This window comes from Silurus aristotelis (genome assembly GCF_946808225.1).
Source record: "Silurus aristotelis genome assembly, chromosome: 11".
NCBI classification, from domain to species: domain Eukaryota; kingdom Metazoa; phylum Chordata; class Actinopteri; order Siluriformes; family Siluridae; genus Silurus; species Silurus aristotelis.
This window is the reverse complement of record NC_139584.1, coordinates 29,179,002-29,185,698: the sequence shown is the minus strand read 5'-3', so window position 1 is coordinate 29,185,698 and position 6,697 is coordinate 29,179,002. Positions and strand designations below refer to the sequence as shown.

General features: G+C 39.8%; 1 long non-coding RNA gene across 1 annotated transcript; it reads right to left on the bottom strand.

Annotated features, from left to right (window-relative positions):
* Positions 1 to 2,718: 2,718 nt before the first annotated feature.
* On the bottom strand, positions 2,719 to 6,158 carry LOC310733757. The gene is made up of 3 exons (XR_014535875.1): positions 6,116 to 6,158; positions 4,666 to 5,706; positions 2,719 to 3,694 (listed from the first exon to the last, which is right to left on the bottom strand). It is a non-coding gene; the product is annotated as an uncharacterized lncRNA (long non-coding RNA).
* Positions 6,159 to 6,697: the final 539 nt, after the last annotated feature.

Sequence of the window (6,697 nt, the reverse complement as noted above, 5' to 3'; positions counted from 1 at the left end):
CTTACTGGAAGTCGGTACGAGAACCTTTAGTTAGTCTGTTAGTTAATATCCAGTCTGTTATCATCTCTAATATCAACAGGGTGTTGAAGAGACACACATGAGCATGAAACATCTGGAGAGGAACGGTGACGGAGTGAAGGAGCTCCGGTACCAGTATGTAAAACATCTATGAGCAAACAGTAACTCATTTACATAAACATCTTATAGTGACTTATATATACTTCAGCATGTGAATGTGTACATTTGGTATTTGGTAAAGAAAACATGCATTATGTGTATATTTGATAAAACGGTATTTTGTGAAATGATATGAAAATGCATAACTAATTGGTGGTCTTCTGGGTTGTAGCGTATAATGGAATTGGAGTTAAGTGAACCACTGTCAGGGATCCACCTGCCACGCCCCCTTTGGTGGCTCTCTACACACACACGCGTCTGTGTGTGTGTGTGCTCGTATCTCTCTCTCTCTCCCTCACACTTGCATTAAAACCCAAGCGAGCTGTACTCCGGCTTCGGCCTTCTGTTTCGCTCGCACCCTGACAACCACATTACAACTTCACATACGTGGATGAGGCTTCAGTCTGAGCAAAAGCAGAAGATGTGGTCAAACTGTCCCTTATAGGCCCATACAACACACAGCATCTCCTCACCTTCTCAGAGACCCTCTATAGGGCTCTCATCACTGATGATGAGAGGGGTCCATTTCGAGATGATTTACCAAAGCTTGTGATACATTGGGATCATTTGAGTTTTACTCAAACACCATCAGGCAAAAGTTTCTGACTCATAACAGGAAGCTGATGCAATTTCTTCCACATTGTTCCCCATTCCTCAACCCAACAGAGGAGCTCTATTCAGCATGGAGGTGGAAGGTCTATGAATGCCAGACACATACTCAGATGACCCTGCTGGCTGCCATGGATGAAGCATGTGAGGACATCACAGCGGAAGCCTGCAGAGGCTGGACACGACATTCCAGAATATTTTTTAGAGCTGTATTGCAGTGGATGATTTCTGTTGTGTTGTGGATGAACACCTGGGCCTCCACAGACTGGGACGTCAGGGGGTATAGACAGATTGCACTGTATAATAGGAATGAGATGTTAATTGACACAAATACTTATTTTTGACAGATGAACTAAGGATTTTGAGAAAAGATCAGGTTTTTGCAAGAAATCCAATGTTTTTGTTGCAAATATTAAGGATGATTTAAGAAACTGAGAAAAACTGTAATAATGAAGCTGTTGGACTGAACTGCCATTCACTATATTTCTCATTTTCTTCTCCAGTTTGTCGGATTCATCTCGTGCCTCGAGCCATTTATCAGAATCCCAGTGTTCACCATATCATTTCCACCACATGCAAAACGTCTCCATGGAGCTCAGGAAGGTCATTAGGAAATGTCTCTGACTGATGTTTCACTCTGGATGGAACTGGATGTTACTAATCTAATGTATGACATGATCAGTAGGATATGTAGGTGGAACGTCGTGTTTGATATCTTCACTTCATCTTTCATTTTTTTTTTTTATTTACATTACATTTATGTAAGTCGGTGGTGAGACATGGAATTTTGTATGGTTTCCAGACAGCAGCATGGACAACGAGGCAGGAGGTGGCGCTGGAGGTGGCCGAGGTGAAGATGCTGCAAATTTCATCAGGAGCCACAAGGATGGAAAGAATTAGAAATGTATTAGAAGTTTATTAGAGAGAACGTGCAGGATGTTTTGGAGACGAGGTGAAAGAGAAGCCATGTAGGAGGGGTATTTCCGTAGAAGATTGATGACGGAGGATGAAGGATAAGGTTTTTGGAGGTGTGGAGGGAGAACATGAAGGTGGGTGGTTTGAAAGACTCAGAGGTCAGCAGGATTTGGAGACGGATGGTCCGCAGTGGAGACCCCAAAACGGAGCAGCTGAAAAAAAGATTTCTTTTTACGGCATTGAGGAGATGCCTGCATCCCAAAACCAAAAGTGCTTTTTAACAACTAATAAATCAACACTGGTTCAAAAGGCCACAGAAAACAAGCAGCTAAAAACTTTGTGGGAAAGAAAAAGAAAGTTTCAGTGTTTCAGCAAGAAAAACCCTCCGTGTGAAGATAATCAGTGATTCAGCTGTTCGGACATCTAGGGGAAGATCATTTCCCTACCTTGCTGCCAGAACAGAAGAGTCTTGATGTATACTTTCCTCTTACACAGTAAATTTGCCAGAGTAAAATTCACTCAATTTGAAGAAAATTCGACTCTATTCCATATAACATCGGTTCCCTCTTTAAAAAGAGTAAAAGTTAATCTTTTGATAGAGTAATTTTTCCAGAGTCAATTATGCTCAATTACCTCGTGTACTATTTTACACAGTTCTGAGCTACGTGAAATTGACTCTGCTACTTTTTAACTCTATTCAGAGGTACTTTGACTTTACTCTGCAACAATTTCCTTCCCCTCCAGAGTTGTTCATCCTCAATTCTAAGTGACCTCTAAAGAACTTACTCTATTCAAAGTTGTTCTTCTGAATTACACCATTCATGTTTACCCATTAAAGGGACCTAAAATGAAAAACCTGCTGTTCTGTCTTAAAAGAAAAATATACAAACTATATATACAAAAATTCTGATATGACAAACAAGATGAATTACATGTAACTATATGGTCCAATAAACAAATCAGAATCACAACCATAAGACATCAGAATCTCAAACAGTTTGTGGTCTCAAACACAAGGTGCTTCTCTGGTATGTGCAACTTTGTAAGCATGAATATGTTCAGCTAAACGAACAGTTTTCAGTGCAGTTGTTATTAAAAGGACATGTTCATCTTTGACAACAATATTCTGGATTACATGAAACACAGGCATGTCATTTTGAACCTGAACACAAACTGCTAACGCTGAACGATATATATTTCCACAGTACTTGACCCATTTCACATTTAGGACCTTAGTCCACATGGGCACAATAAGTTTCTCAGCCATCTCAGTGCCAACCTCCATTTTATTCAAGGGGACCATTTTCCCAGGACCTCATTTCATGTCATTTGGATCATATGTTTGCCAAATGTACGCCATTTGGCACAGGTTTTTCTTTGCTAATGTTTTCGTTATGTTTTTGAAGCTTTTCAGCTGCTTTTTAAAAACGTTATGCTTTGCTTCGTAACGTTATGCTTTGCACCAACAATGTAGCAGAAGTCCAATTTTCGGCATACAACTAGTGTAATGCACCATAAAATGATGCTCTGGCAACAATTTCTTATCAGGGAACAAATGCTTAAACAAACTGTGGTGCTCTGCAATCAGGTGTTTCAAATAAATGGTAATACCAGTGGATATAACTAAAGAAAACACTATTCTGAAGCAATAAAATGAACAAATACCAGTGCTGATCATTAGGACACACAATATCTCCGAAAATAATGTGCAGATATCGCAGTAAACACCAGCTCTGAGTGGCATTTAAGCCCAAGTCATTGGAACCCTCTCTTAATTCTACACCAGGAGGTTTGTTGTTTTGTTCCATGAAGCCATAGTTAAAACTCTGAATTCTTCTGTGCTCTTCTACTGATGTGGTGTTATTGCCAACCAGGTGCTGAATGAGTCATTTCATCTCATATTGTGCAACGCCCTCTAATATATCATGCATAATATCAACTGAAAAAAATTTGCATTGGTGTGAAAATATTGCAAAGAATTTAAAAAGCAAGACTTTTTTATTCCCATTACATAAGGAAGACTGGGATTGCTCTGCGTTCTCTGCCAGTGTTCTGCATGAAGTTCTTTAGTTCGCATTGGCATCCTTGGACCACTTCACTGAACACTGTCTGAAAGTCCTCATTCTCTAGTAGGCAAAAGCGGCAACAGTACCTAGCACTAAACGATTCCACAAAACCAAATATGGAATGGACACCAAGGTTGTCACCAGTAACTTGGACAATGGTTCCATAAACTGTATGATCAAATAAAGAAATCTGAATTCCATTGGTTTCCAGTGTTGAGATATCCTGGACAAGCGGCTCTAGTATTTTATCAAACCCGTATATTTTGATATCTTGTGCATGAAATAAAGCGACTAAATGTATGTTAAGTAAACTGAAGTTGCATTGAGGAGAAATATTTCTAAAGGTAAAATAGATACACATTCAAATTCATAAAAAAAAAAAAAAAAAAGTTGGATCTGAACTGCATGCCTTTGTTTTGAGAAGAGTTCATGATTCTTAAAGAACTCTCCATCGTGTATGTCATAAAGAAAATCTGTTTTTTGTTGTGAGTCTCTCGCCATCATATCTTTAATTTTAGGGTGCTTATAAATGGACTGTAATGTCTCTAGCATTGGTATATACACATATTTATCCTTAACAATGGTTTGGGCAAAGGTTCCAGTTGTTCTGTTATACCTTGTAGCAAATCTTGTCACGAGAACAAATTCAACACGATCTATTTTTACCCATTTCTCTGAAAAGTACTGCATTCTCTTGCTCTCAGTGTTCATTGCCACAAAAGGACCATTTGTGACTCAACAATACTTTTTATGGGCTCCGCTAAAGATAAGCTGTTTTTCACAGATTCTCGAGTTTCACTATGAATGTCTCCAATCACTTCTTCTAAAGCACTAACAACATAGTTAATAGTTGTCTCTGCGACACCAGCAACTTTAAGTTCAGCTACCACTGGTGCACAACTGTCTACTATATTTGTTTTTAGGGGTACAGACTCAGAGTTTGAATGTGTGTTTGGTGAATCACCCACATCCCCTACTAAAATGGAGTTGGCAGTGGATGAGCTTTCACCAAAATCGGGGCATGAACTGTCAATTGCACAACATTTGCTGAGATGCTTTCGTAATCCAGAAAAACTATGGTAAACATGTGAACAACCTCTTTAAGCACATTTTAACTTAAGTCTTTTCCCTGAACAAAGGCCATGGACTTACTTATAGTGCCTTATAAGGGAATTGGCGTCGGCATGCCCCCTTTTACAAATGAAACAAATCATCTGGTTACTGGAGCATTCTAGCTCTCAACTCAGCCACTCTGGGATTCACCTTGGTGACTTCAACATCTAGATCATAAACAGTGGTTTGCAGAAAGCTATACACATTGGTCAGTTGCTGACAGAATGAGGTGCCAAAGACAAAGTGAGCTTTAAAAAGCTCATCAACACAGGCCAGTGAATTAGAGGCCTTGCATGGTAGAGCATGTTGGTCAATTACAATAAACCAACTCTGGATCCTACTTTTCTTTGGTCCGACAGCAAGTAGATACGGCTGGAGACTTTCACCAATTCCATCCAGGTGCCCTTGGATACTGGTACCAGTCTGTGAAAGAATGAAAACATATTAGAGCCAACGTGGCCAACAGTTAAAGTCAATATGCAGCACGAACAAAGATGCATTGATGTCTTCCACTGAAGTTTCTGTACATACTTCCAAGAGATTACAATAGATTGTTACTAAGTATGTGTGAAGTAGAAAAGAATGAAAGAATTTGGAGGACAGATGATCTTTAAGTACCTGTCTGAGAAATAAGCAAGTTCAAGGTCACACAGTAAAGGAACAGTATAAAAAAGTGTCAATTGATCTGCTCTATTCACCTTGATGAATTTCACAAGACTATCACATGCTTGTATAGCTGAGATTTTTCCCGGTCTTTTGCGGCCTTGACTTGAAGGTGGCAAAAGGTGAACCAGAATCAGAATTGACGACATGTCGCTGTCCCAACCTGGAGACATGGAAAACAAAGGGACCATCCGACTCAGTTTCACTTGACTTAACATTACTTGGAAGATGAGCCTGTATATATTCATTAACTAGTATTACAGTATTGACTACAGGTGTACGATGTCATACAGTTAAACTGTATCTACAAGATATAAACCATGCTTTTGTTATTCAGAGCTCCAAATGAAAACAATTTCAGATTGTAAATCTGCAACTCCTGTATGTGGCCCTTGTGCATAAAAGAGTAGATCAGGGTAGAAATGTTAGAGCAACAAGTGATTTTCATTCAGGTTACAAGTCGGTATGAAACAAGCATGTCTAATGGGTAAAGTTGTGACCACATTTGAAACTTTTGCCATGAATGCTTAATCGCATCTTAGTTAACTTAAGCTATAGCACAATATAGTTACCTTCTTCAACTTCATTGGCTTCTGCATTTTGGATGAGGTCTTGTGAAGTCAACAGGTGAAGCACAAAGTCTGATATGAGAAGTACGTGCGCATGAAGCGATAGTACGGAGAGCTGGCAGCGGAACCGGGGAATAGAGACGCTGACAGTGCGAGTCCATAAACATAATAACGAACGGCGTGAGTGGGAAGCGGAGCTGCTTAAATAGGAGGGAGTCTGATGGAAGTCAAGTGCGCCGAGTTAGTAATCAGGCGAGGCGCTCCGAGTTGGCGGGGCATGAGCGGGTGAGAGCGCAGGGCGCTCCCTGACAGTGAGGCCACGGCTCTGGGCAATAACCTTTGGTTTTATGCTGGTGCACCACTTCTCCAACAACTTTGCAGAGGTTGCATCACCAAATAGAAGTTTCAAATCTTGATCAATCTGCCAAAGATAATAAAAGTCAGTACCACAGTAGGTACTAAGTTTGTTTACCGAACAACTGTGTGTTACGGCAGAACAATAGAAATTGATTTTATCTTTATAATTCTCAAATACCAAGCCTGGTATCTTCTGCATTGTAAAAATGTTCCTATGACCATAACAAA